Below are 13,701 nucleotides of genomic sequence, written 5' to 3'. Positions count from 1 at the left end.
GTAGAACCTCTACCACTTGCCTTCACAGTGTCTCTGATAATTTCCATTTGGCAACTGTTCCTTTTATTGTTGTTATAATAACCAAGCTGTTAACAACAGGATGAAAAGTTAATATATGAATAGTACAAAGTATGCAATCAAAATCATACAAGCCCACTCTAAAAACTGATTAGTGCAAATCCATATTTCATTTATATTCTTAAGAACACATGACTGATGAGACTCCATAGCCAGTTCATTGTCCATCTTCACTTTACTCACATCTATACTAAAGATACAATTAACAGAAGCTGAGAGGTAACAGAATACTGTTTTGTTTTGTTTTGTTTTTTTAGTGGAATATCCATAGTCTTCTCCATGATGATCTCTCACTTGGAACTGCTCTCCTTCTCAAGTGTGATGAATCTGCCCAGGGTCTGCAAATAGCAGACAATGTTTTGCCTTGCCCTCTGCCTCTCCCCTCACATCCTTTTGCTTGACCATCTCGGAGATAGCAAAGCAAACCCCGTTGTCTGCAGGCATTACGGCTGTCTCTTAACCCTAACTGTCCAGTATTTGGTGAGTCAACAGTTCCAAAGGTATCTTGCAGGGAGTAGCTTCTTGCGCAAAACTGGAAGCAATTTTCACATCTCTGTACAGGGACTGGCCAAGGTCATCTCTCTCAGTCAGTGCCTGCCTGAGGAAGAGGTGAATGAGAAGCAAGAAATAACCATATGATTTCAGTACATCTGTGAGCTAGGCTAATCAGCTGTGTATTACTTGGCACCGAATGTTAAACCAAATCCATTAGGTTGATCTTGGCCCGCTCTATGCTGTTTGCATGTTGAAACTTATGACTGCATTGAGCAGGACTGTGATGTCCAGTGGGAGCTATGAGGGAGTACCTTGCCTGGGGCCCAGCTCTGCACTGTGAGGTCCTGGTTCTCAGACAACTATTAATAAAAGGCAAATGCACCAGTTTCTGTCCAGGAGGGTGTCTGGCAGCCCCTTGTCAAGAGACATAATTGCTTTTGGTCATAAGAAAATGGTCATAAGCAAAGCTGGGTCCTTCTGAAAACTGTTGGTAGTCTCTGCACATGTGATCAACAGGAAACTTAGAGGATTGATAGGGATGAACTGTGCCTATGCAGACATGAGGGGGAAAAAAAGCTTGTTTGTTGATCTGTGATTTTGCTCAGTCTCCTTCCCATCAACTAAATAGAGACATTGATCAGAAAGAGGATCCAGACAGAGACAACACAAATATTAGGATCAAAGCTGAAATGAGAGTTCAAAACAAGCTCCACAACCTGGGCCTACACTTGCCCTCTGAGCCAGAGAGACTTTCTGCTGTCCCACTGTTGCAGAGAACTAGTATATGTGATCCAAAATGGTGTCAGGAGCCCAGCATGTGGGCACATACTAGTTTTACCAAGGGGCTAACAGAAGAATTGTTAATAGCTGCTGAGTAGGCTCTAATTCATGGCAACCTTATGTGTAACAGAATGAACCAGTCCTCTGCCATCTTCACAGTCATTGCTGTGTTTGAGCACATTGTTATAGCCACTGTATCAATCCGTTTCACTGACATCTCCCTCTTTTTCATTGATGTCATGGCTTGGGTCAGCACCCCTTAGTCTTCAAAGTGACACGTAGTCTTTGGAATTACTGCTTACAAATAATAATTGACCAGTTTATTTTATCTTTTTAACTTTTTAAAATACATTTTATTGAAATATAATTCATGTACAGTGAAATAATCCTAAAGTGACATGTTGACCAGATTATTCTAACAAGTGAATATCATTCAATGCATATAGCTATCATTTGTTGAACATTAATATAGTATCCAGTTTTTCAATACCAGAATTAGAAATAGTGCTACAGTGACATTCCTTATGCCCATCAGTTTTAATTATTTCTTAGGTCTTGAAAGGAAGATTGGGCAATCTACTTCCATAGAGGTACTGCCTCGGAAACCCAAGGAGGGGTAACTATGAGTCGAATTGACTCGATAGCAGTGAGTTTGGTTTTAGAGACTTTTAAGGTTGAGTACCAGGTCAAAATACAGAAATATTTTCATGGCGCTTGATGTATAGTGCCAAATTGCTTCCAGCAATTATGACTATAAATTTGCACAGCCCATCAATATTTTAGAAGTCATTTTCACCTCACCTTGTCAGCAAGGGATATTTTCGTTTTGAAATACTTTGTAACTTTTTTTTAGTATAAACAAGATTGAGTATTTTTTATGTATGTGGTTCATTGTTTGAAAAACATCTGTAGAACCCTTTCCATATTTAACTTACATAGTCTCACCGTTTTCCTTGAGAACATATGTGAAATATGTGTATGAACTGATTTTTCCAAATAAAGTTATTAACCTTTTTTTCCTAAAAAATATTTTCCCACTGTTTGCCCTTTTTATTAGATTATGGCTTTTCTCACACATAAAATATGTGTTGTAGTGAAATATATTTCATGATTTTTATTTACTGCTGCTAGAATATTAGCACTACTCTAGAAAGCTTATAGTCAATTTTATTGTCAGTTTTTATAGGGATTATATCTTTAAAAAGATTTTAGTTTAATTAATCTGATGAAATATACCAAATTGATCATATTTTTCCTTTAAAAACAGAAAAGTTAACTGATACCAAAACCATTTATTGAAAAATCTTTCTGTTTTCCATTTTCTCCTGATATCTCCTATACCAAAAAAACAAACCAAACTTACTGCCATCGACTCATGTTCCAGACTCATAGCGAGTCCGCCTTGGGTTTCCTAGGTGATATCTCTACAGAAGTAGATTGTCCAATCTTCTTTCCAAGGAGTGGCTGGTGGGTTTGAACCGCCAACCTCCTGGTTAACAGTCAAATGTCTTAGGCACTACGCCACCAGAGCTTCCAATATCTCCTATAGCATATTAAATTTCTACACACCCAAACACACATATAGATCACCTGCCTATTCAGTTTGTTGACTGTGGTGGCTTGTGCACTGCTGTGATGCTGGAAGCTATGCCATCGGTATTTCAAGTTTAAGCAGGGTAACTCATGCTGGAAAGGTTTCAGTGGAGATTCCACACTAAGGCAAACTGGGAAGAGCGGCTTGATGATCTATTTCCAAAAATTAGTTAGAGAAAACCCTATGGATCACAACAGAACATTGTATAACTTACTTGCTTTGGACATGTTACTAAAAGGGATCAATCAGAAGAGGAGGACATCATGTGAAATAGAGGGAGGGCCAAAAAGAATGAGGCTATGTGTTGTAAATCCTAACTTCTATAATATTAATGAGGCAGGATTAGAGGCAGTTATGTTAATGAGGCAGGATACAATCTACAGGATTAGGTTGTATCTTGAGTCAATCTCTTTTGAGATATAAAAAAAGATTAAATAAGTGAGCAGAGATCAGAGAGGCCTGACTACCACCAAGAAAGAAGTGCTGGAAGCAGAGTGTGACTTTTGGACCCAAGGTCCCTGCACTGCCCACAGAAAGATTAATGCCAAGAAACATGTAGATCTCCAAGCAACACAGGCCTACAGATGTTGAAAGGAGACAGGAACCTTGCTCTAGAGCCAACAGAGAGAGATAAAGCTTTCCTCTAGAACCAACATTCTGAATTCGAACTTCTAGCCTCTGAAACAGTAAGAAAATAAACTGTTTTTAAAAGCCAACCATTTGTGGTATTATAGCAGCACTAGATAGCTAAAAATTTGGCACCAGGAGTGGGGTGCTGTTCTAACAGATACTTAAAATGTGGAAGCAGTTTTGGAATTGGGTAATGGGTAGAGGCTGAAAAAGTTTTAAGGGGCCTAATAGTAAAGCCTAGATTGCCTTGATGGAATTATAACATCAAAGGCAATTCTAGTGAGCATTGAGAAGAAAGTGAAGAGAGCTGTAAGCAGCTGCAGAGATATGGCAGCAGCAGAACCAGGAGACCAGTCAGTGTGAAACAATGCAAGAGTCAGCCCACAGAGCAAGAAAGCTGAGTGTGTTCAGGCAGGAGGCTTCCTGGCAGAGTGGAGTGCCTCCAACACTTGTTGACAGAGCTAGGCTTGCTAACCACAAAGTGAGAGAGCTGTGTGCCTTTGGGCTGAGGCTTAGTGGCCAAGTAAGATGCCTCTAGGCACTTATCATTAGAACCAAAGAGCTTTGAAACTCTTGCCCAAGCAGGACAGAGGCCAGGCCATTCCAAGAAGCCAAGGGGCCAAGATGCCAAGGAATCAGGAAGTAGAAGCTGCAGAGAGGAATAACACAGGAAGTGGAGCTGCCTTGGTCTCAAAGGGTAAGGCCATGATCTCTGAAGTATCGAAAGATAGAACCATTGCCTGCAGGCCTCAATGGGTGGGGTCATAGTCTCTTAGGTTTCAAAGAATCAGATCTTCACCAACTCGGTTCCAGCATGTGGGGCTGCCGTCATAAGTGTCAAGGGGATGGGGCCAGATCTACTGCCCAAAACTGAAGGGGTGGGGCTGCCATGCCTAATGGGTAGAAGAATGGGACCTGCCAAGGCTCAAGGGGTGGGATCACCATTCAGGTGGATGAAGAGAATGGGTAGTCCAAAGTCAAGGGAGCAGAGTTGCCATTCTAGTGGGCCTGAAATGTGGCACTGAAGCCCAGGGCTGAGGGGCCTCCATGCAGAATCCAGAGAGCTTAGCCAACACCATCTGTGGCACAGGGCCATTGCCCAGATGATCCCAGAGAAATTGTTCTGCTGGATTTTGGACTTGCTTGCTGCCTGTTATTTCTCTTATTTGGAGTGGAAATGTCTAGCTTATGCCTGTTCCATTATACTTTGGAGACAGATAGCTCGTATTCTAGATTTCACAGATTCACAGATAAAGAGGAATTTTAGGAATTGGAGTTGATTGAAAACTTTAGGAGCTCTGGTGGCATAGTGCCTGCTTGAACAATTTCTCTTAGAAAGATCAGCACGAGGCTGGTCCCCATGAGGCGGAGGTCAAAGATGTCCCAAATGTCCAAACTACCATGCCACTCCATCATCTCAGACATTAACCCCTCCTCCTCCTCCCAGTAATTTCCCCAGTCTTAGGGTTCTGAATTTCGCTGTAACGCCTCACAGAACTCACAGACACCCAAGGGTTCGTCTCACGTAGCGGTGGTGGAGGCTGGCAGGCTGGCGAGTCCCAGGTCCGTGAGTAGGTCTGGCGGATCTCCCAACTCTCGGGGTTAGATGAACCTCGATCAGCAGATCAGACGGCGGCTGCTGTCCCAAATCCAGGGGTGAGATGACGATAAGCCAAGGATCAAAGCTGGAGCAAGCGGCAAGCGAATCTTCCCAGGAGATTCGTAGGTAAAACCCTCCGGGAAGCTAAGGGTGGTGATTTTTTTTATACCCTCCAGCAAGGCAGGACTCAAGATACATTCCACTTGTGTTGTCCCAACAGAATTAACCTAAATCCCATCACAGAGTCGATTGCCAGTCATTGTAGGGAATGACTACTACCAGCTGCCCAGCCAAGTTGATACCTGACCTTAACTACCACACCACCCCAAACAGGCATGGATAATGGGATTTACGAAACACCACAGAATGGAGGACAATGGCTAGAAGGGCCACATCAAGCAATTCACTGCAATCCTGTAGTACAACACTGTCAGTGATAGGATAATATCCATATGCCTACAAGGAAGACAACTTAATACAACTATAATTCAAATTCATGTGCTAAGGCTAAAGATGCAAATGGAAGATTTTTACTAACTACTGCAGTCTGAAATTGATCAAACATACAATCAAGATGCTGATAATTACTAATGATTAGAATATGAAATTTTGAAACAAAGAAGGCTCAATAGTTAGAAAATATGGCTTTCATGATAGAAATGACACCAGAAATTATGTGATAGAATTTTGCAAGACCTACTATGCTAGGAAGGACCTCTGGAAGCATAATGTCTAAGGCACTTGAATGCTAACCAGAAGGCTGGTGGTTCAAACCCACCAGCCACTCCTCGGAAGGAAGGTTTGGGCAATCTACTTCTGTAGTGATACCGCCTCAGAAACCCAAGGAGGGGTCACTATGAGTCGGGTCCAACTCGACAGCACATAACAACAACAACACTGTGCTAGGAATGACAAATTGAAGAGGAATGAGCATCATATTCATCACCAAAAAGAACATTTCAAGGTAAATCCTGTAGTACAACACTGTCAGTGATAGGATAATATCCGTGTGCCTACAAGGAAGACAACTTAATACGACTATAATTCAAATTCAAGCACTAAAGCCAAAGATACAAATGGAAGATTTTTACTAACTACTGCAGTCTGAAATTGATCAAACATACAATCAAGATGCTGATAATTACTAGTGATTAGAATATGAAATATTGAAACAAAGAAGAAGGATCAGTAGTTAGAAAATATGGCTTTCATGATAGAAATGACACTAGTAATGATGTGATAGAATTTTGCAAGACTGGTAACTTACTCATTGTAAATAAAATTTTCAACAACATAAACAGCAAACAACAACAACAACAACATACATATGGACCTTGCTAGATGGAATATACAGGCATCAAACTGACTACATCTGTGGAAAGAGATAATGGAGAAGCTCAGTATCAGTCAAAACAAGGACAGGGACTGACTACAGAACAGATCATCAACTGGTCATACGCAAGTTCAAGTTGAAGCTGAAGAAAATTAAACCAAATCCACAAGAGCCAAAGTAGAAGGTAAGTATATCCCACTTGAATTTAGAGACCATCTCAAGTATAGATTTGATGCACTGAACACTAATGACTAAAAACCAGACAAGTTATGGAATGATACCAAGAATATCATATGTGAAGAAAGTGAAAGGTCATTTAAAAGACAGGAAAAAAAGACCAAAATGGATGTCAGAAGATTCTGAAACTTGCTCTTGAACATAGAGTAGCTAAAGCAAATGGAAGAAATGAAGTAAAAGAGCTGAACAGAATATTTCAATGGGTGGCTTGAAAAGAAAAAGTAAAGTATCATAATGCAATGTGCAAAGACCTAGATTTGGAAAACCAAAAAGGAAGAACATGCTCAGTATTTCTCAAGCTGAAAGAACTGAGGAAAAAATTCAAGCCTTGAAGTGCAATATTAAAGGACTCTATGGGCAAAATACATAATGATGCAGGAAGCATTAAAGGAAGATAGAAGGAATACCATAGTCACTGTGCCAAAAAGAATTTGTCGACATTCCATTTCAGGAAGTAGCATATGATCAAGAACGATGGTATTGAAGAAGGAAGTTCGAGCTGTACTGAAGGCATTGGTGAAAAGCAAAGCTCCAACAATTGACAGAATACCTATTGAAGTGTTTCAACAAACAGAAGCAACACTGGAAGTGCTCACTCATCTATGCCAAGAAATTTGGAAGACAGCTACTTGGTTAACTGACTGGAAGAGATCCATATTGTGCCCAATCCAAAGAAAGATGATCCAAAAGAATGTGGAAATTTTCAAACAATATCATTAATATCACATGCAAGTAAAATTTTGCTAAAGATAATTCAAAAACGATTGCAGCAGTACATCAACAGGGAACTGCCGAAAATTCAAGCTGTATTCAGAAGAAGATGTAGAATGAGGGAAGTCATTGCTAATGTCAGATGGATCTTGCCTAAAAGCAGAGAATACCAGAAAGATGCTTACTTATGTGTTATTGATATTCAAGTAAATTCCACTGTGTAGGTTATAACAAATTTATGAATAACAGTATGAAGAATGGGAATTCCAGAACACTTAATTGTGCTCATGCAGAACCTGTACATAGACAAAGAGGTAGTTGTTTGAAAAGAACAAGGGGATATTGTATGGTTTAAAGTCAGGAAAGGTATGCATAAAGGTTGTGTCCTTTTACTGTACTTAATCAATTTGTATGCTGAGCAAGTAATCCAAGGTGAAGAAGAACATGGCATCAGGATTGGAGGAAGACCTGTGATATGCAGATGACGCAATGTTGTTTGTGAAAGGGAAGCACTTACTGATGATGATCAAAGACTTCAGTATGGATTACACCTCAATATAAAGAAAACAAAAATCCCCACAATTGGACCAATAGGCAATATCATGATAAACGGAAAAAATATTGAGATTGTCAAAGATTTCATTTTACTTGGATCCACAATCGATACCCATAGGTCAAGAAATCAAACAATGAGTTGCATTGGGAAACTCTGGTGGAAAAGTGTTAAAAAGCAAAGATGTGACTTCAAGGACTAAGTTGCACCTGACTCAAGCCATTATATGTTCAGTCTCCTCATATGCATGTGAAAGGTGGACAATAAATCAGGAAGACTAAAGAAGAATTGATGCCTTTGAATTATGGTCATGGGGAAGAATATTGAATACACCATGGACTGCCAGAAGAATAAACAAATCTGTCTAGGAGAGGCACAGTCAGTGTACTCCTCAGAAACAAGGATGGCAAGACATCATTTTACATACTTTGGGCTTGTTATCAGGAAGGACCAGTCCCAGGAGAAAGATATTATGCATATAAAGCAGAGTGTCAGTGAAAAAGAGCAAGACCCTCAACAAGATGGTTTGATACATTGGCTGCAACAGTGGGCTCAAACATAGTAATGATTGTGAGGATGATGTAGGACCAGGCAGTGTTTTGTTCTGTTGTGCACAGGGTCACTATGAGTTGGAACCAACTCAGTAGACCTAACAACAACATGATGTTAATGAAGCAGAATTAGAGGTGTTATGTCAATGAGGCAGGATTAGGCTGTATTTTTAATCAATCTCTTTTGAGATATAAAAGGGATTAAACAAGAGATCAGAGATCAGAGGGACCTACTACCACTAAGAAAGAAGAGCTGGGAGCACAGCTTGTCCTTTGGACGTGGGTCCCTGAGCTATGAACCTCCTAGACTCGGGAAGATGGGCCAAGACACATGTAGATCTTCTAGGAACACTGAGCTTACAGATGTTGAAAAGTGACAAGGACCTTCCTCCAGAGCTGACAGAGAAACACTTCTCATGAAGGGACATTCTGACATTCTGAATTTGGACATACTGAATTTGGCCTTCCAGCCTCCTGAAATGTGAGAATATAAATTTTTGTTTGTTAAAGCCATCCATTTGTCCTATTTCTGTTACAGCAGCATTAGATAACTGAGACAATCACCATGAGTCAAAATTGACTCCATAGTAGCTCTCTCTCTATCTGAATACACATAATAAGAATCTGGGTATCTACTTAATTCCAGTTTCTTCTTATGCCAATACCACAGTTTCAGGTGTTATTGTTATAGGATGTATGCTAATTTAAGGATGTGTTCCCCTTACTGGTGATTCTAATTCTCTCCTATATATTTTTTAATATCCTTACCAGTTTATTTTTCAAGATTAATTTCAGACCTGTTTTATCAATATCCAAAATAATCTCTGGATTTTTATTTGACTGCATCTGTTTCACAGTAATGATTTATTTAGTCCATAAACTAATTTGTGTTTTTTTTTTTTTTTACTATATTTATTTAATCTTTCCTCTGTTTGAAAAATGAGGAGGTATGCTAGGAGCAAAGACACAGGGAAGTGGGTGTGGCTTGGACCAAGAGGCTGTATTTGCCAGGGGAGAGGGTACTGGGAGGAAGTGGTCTCAGCAGAGTGCATCCAGGTGGAGGAACACCTCAACAGCAAGCAGAGCCACTTCATTTCCTCAAATCACCAGGTGCTAGTTTGTCTGCTAGCAGCAAAAATTCTGCCAGCAGAAAACCAGGCCACATGAGGGGAAAAGTGGTGTCAGGAAACCTGGGTTCCTTCACGTCACTTTACCTGTCGTAGCCTCATCCCCCAAAGTCCTTTCTAGTTCTAACATTCTTTTAGTCTACGTATAGTGGAAGGTGCAACCGGCCCACTCATACTGTGAGGACTTGAAGGCAAAGATAATTTCTAATTGAACTTGTTCTCAGTCGGTCATAGGACGTAATGCAGGGCCTCATACTTCCTAGCTGTTCCATAACTATGAGGAAGAGGGAAAAGAGGAAGAAATTCTGTACCCTTAATTTATAGAGCCACCACTGTCTGTCACTTTATAATACAACTTGCCTGATGCTGTTTTGTTGGAAGGTGTGTTGACTGTATTTTAAATACCAGCAGTCACCCATAGTGGACAGGTTTCAGTGGAGCTTCCAGACTGAAACAGACTAGGAAGAAACGCCTGACAATCTACTTCTGAACCTTAGCCAATGAAAACCTCATGGATCACAACAGATTATTATCTGATACATTACTAGAAGATGAACCCCTTAAATTGGAAGACATTCACGATGCAAATGAACTTGAGCATGCCTATGATGGTAAAGATGGCCCAGATCTGGGCACCATTTCATTTTGTTGTACATAGGATCACCTTCAGTTGGAGCTGACTCAATGGTAACTAACAATACCAACAACAATTTATAGAAGTATTTGCCTTGTGCAATGTGTTTTATCTCAGACTTCAATGTGTGTATGAAACTCCTGGAGGTGTTGTTAAAATGCAGATTCTGATTTAGTAGGTCTGGGATGGTACTGATGCTGTTGGTGTCCGGACTGTACTTTGAGTACTGAAGTTTTAGAGCACAGATCTAGGTGAGAATTACTGGCTGAGAAAAAGGAGGTTGGAGGGACTACAACCTGGTCACAATCATGCTTTATAAGGATGTATATGGACAAGGAACTTGGAAACACAAAAACATTTGATATTGTTATTGGGGTAGTAAGGTTATGGGAGGAGTCCCTGGGTGGTACAAATGGTTAAGAACTCAGCTACTAACTGAAAGGTTGAAGATTATAAACTACTCAGAAGCACCTAGGAAGAAAGGCCTGGTGATCTCCTTTTGAAAATTAGCCATTGAAAATCCTGTGGAATACAGTTCTACTCCGACACACTTGGGGTCACCTTGAGTCTGAATTGACTCCATGGCAACTGATTTTTTGTTTCTTTGCTTAATGGTTTTAAGGTTGTTGGTGACTTTCTGCTACATATTTGTTGCTATGAAGTCTTTGCAAAGAATAAAAACTTTAAAGAAACTTAGTAAAGGAAAAATAAGGCATCTCTTCATCCTTCTGCTAAGGTAGGCCACACTGAGGACCTCATAGGGCCAGATGTCTCTTCTCTGAGCAGTTCTGCACTCCTGAGGTAAGATTTCACTCTGATGGGGAGGTTTGCAAACTATTTCCAAATAGCTTGCTTGAGTGGCTCTCATTCAGAAGCATTTGAACCTATCACCACAATCCAGAGGCTGAAATGTGACAAACTGCCCCACTTCTGGTGCAAATGCAGCCTTTAGACAAGTAAGAAAACCCTTCACTCCCCAACCAAGGTTTACCTACAGTCAGACCAAATGACCAGTGACACCGTCCACACCCACTGTGAGTCTTCTAGAAAGTCTGTGCCTAAAAAGTTTGCCTTTCTTACTGGAAGAATTTTTATTAGGCCAAAGCGTTGACAAGTTTTTCATTCCCAGAATCTGCTAACACCCTCCCCCTAGACCCTTAGATTTTTTAGTACTTTTCCCCTCCTCATTTTTAGAGGAAGGAAAAACTGTCTTGAACAGGCAGAAAGTTTTATCCAAGGTCTTTGGCAGTGACTCTGTGTTCTGGAAAAGATTTATGTCTTCATTCCCTGGCACTGCCTAGTGTTAGCTCACTTAAAACAACTGAATAAATGAGTTCACTTTATCCTGTCAAAATGGAGCTGAGGGCACATGGTACCCAGCTGGGGCCCACAGGGACCTGAGGCAATGTTCCCGTCTCAGTCACTTGTGCTGAGCTCAGCCGTTTTTATGTCTGTCTGAGATCATTAAAACAAGGAGGGCAGGGAGCAGAGAGACCGTGGGATGAATGGTGTGATGGAAACACCACTTGGAGTGTAGAGGGCTCAGCCCAAAGCATGAGTCTAGGAGGTTCATTTAGGAGGCTGCCTCTCCATATGTCTCTAGGTCCGTGGGCAAGAAGAACAGTTGGTGTGAGTCTGAGCTCCTTGAAGGGCAGGAAAATACAACTGTAGCCTCTTTCATCTGAGCCAGAAAGGTTCGTCTATGCTAATGATCACAAGAATATTTTGAAATTTCACCCATGGTATCTTTCTTTCTTGTTAACTCATTTTTTGTTTTCTTTCTTTCCTGCTGTTCTTCTACCATTAAGATTGGGCCTATGGCAGGGTACTACTGCTCTAGAAAAAGAACATGAGTTCTATCTTGGATGGATTTCCAGGGCAGTCCCAAGTCTGCCCCTCTCACAAGGCTATGGTCTCAAGATGCACCTAAGGTAGCATGATCAGAAAAGTACCAGCTGCCCTGAAGACTACTCTGTGTGCCTGAGAAGAGGGAGGTAGATAAGCTGGAGGGCCTGGGACTCTGCCCTGCCCATCCTCCCACACACCAGGGCTGGTCCTCCTTCTACAATCCTCTAGGGCCTCAGCCTAGAATGTGAGAAGCCCAAGCACAGAGATTGTGCCTGGCTTCATTTGGAGGAAGAAGGAAGGAAATGAGTTGATGGGTTAAATGGTTAGTTGATCCTCAGAGATCCTGGGCAGTTTCATACTTAATAATACCATTTTATAAAAGAGGAAAACAAGAGGCTGTGATTTGCCATCATGCAGCAGAGCTGGGATTTCATGGCAGGTCTATATGAATTCTTGTTCGCTGCCCTTCCCCTGGATCAGCTCTGCCCAAGGTCAGTCATTCCCTTAACATCTTCACCATCTTTGCCACATCTTAATACCTAAAAACACTTATAAAAATAAAACTAAACTCAGACTTACTTAAAAATGTAACTGATTTCATGTGCTAGTTATTATTATTATTATTATTTTTATGATTTGGGTGAAGGTTTACAGAGCAAATTCACTTTTCATACAGCAGTTCACATATATTTTGCCTCATGATATTGACCACAGTTTACCACAAAGCAACAGCTACCCTCCCACTTCCTCCCCACAGTTACCTCTTCCCTGTGTCCATCCCTCCATGCACTCCTGCCTCCTGAGCTGTCTCCCTGTGCATAAACAGCCCTTCTTTCTCCCATGATTGTTCTCTCCAAGGAGTGCACCTACCTCAGGTAAATGTTCAACTCATATGCCTGTCTTTTGTTTGGCTGGAAACCACAGGTGTAGGTTTAATTCCAGATCTGAAGGGCAGCTAGGGGCCATAGTCTCAGTGGTTCCACCAAGCTCTATTGGACCAGCAAACTTGGTCCCCTCCTTTTTTTACTCTCCAAATGACTTTGAGTTTTGTTCCATATTGTTCTCCCTCTCTATCAAGGATCTCCTATATAGATCCCCTTCCAAGTGGATGATAATGGTAGCCAGGCACTATCTAGTTCTTCTGGTCTCATAGTCGTATAGGCTGCAGATCGCATGGTGTACCAGTCGCTAGGACTACTTGTTTCCATGAATTTTGGTTTTCTTCATTCTTCTTCTGAGGAGAGACTCATCCTTGCATCTAGATGGTAGCTTGCTAGCTTTTAAGATCCCAGTCGCTACTCACCAAAGTAGGAGGTGGAACAATGGTTTGTATAGTATATTATGCCAATTGAGCTTGATGTCCCCTGCGACTATGGTCCCAAGCCCACAGGTTCAACTACTCGGTCCCTCTTGGTAGCTGGCTGTGACCAAGCAATGACCATAACCTTGCTCCTTGTCAGCTCTACTATACACCTGGGAATTCTGATCATTCACACAAACTTGTAGGACCATTGTCTGCCAACCCTATAT

Source organism: Orycteropus afer, unplaced genomic scaffold (genome assembly GCF_000298275.1).
Source record: "Orycteropus afer afer isolate SDZICR_OR568_19922 unplaced genomic scaffold, OryAfe1.0 scaffold00178, whole genome shotgun sequence".
Lineage (NCBI taxonomy): Eukaryota > Metazoa > Chordata > Mammalia > Tubulidentata > Orycteropodidae > Orycteropus > Orycteropus afer.
The sequence above is the reverse complement of the archived record's forward strand: the minus strand, read 5'-3'. Positions refer to the sequence as shown.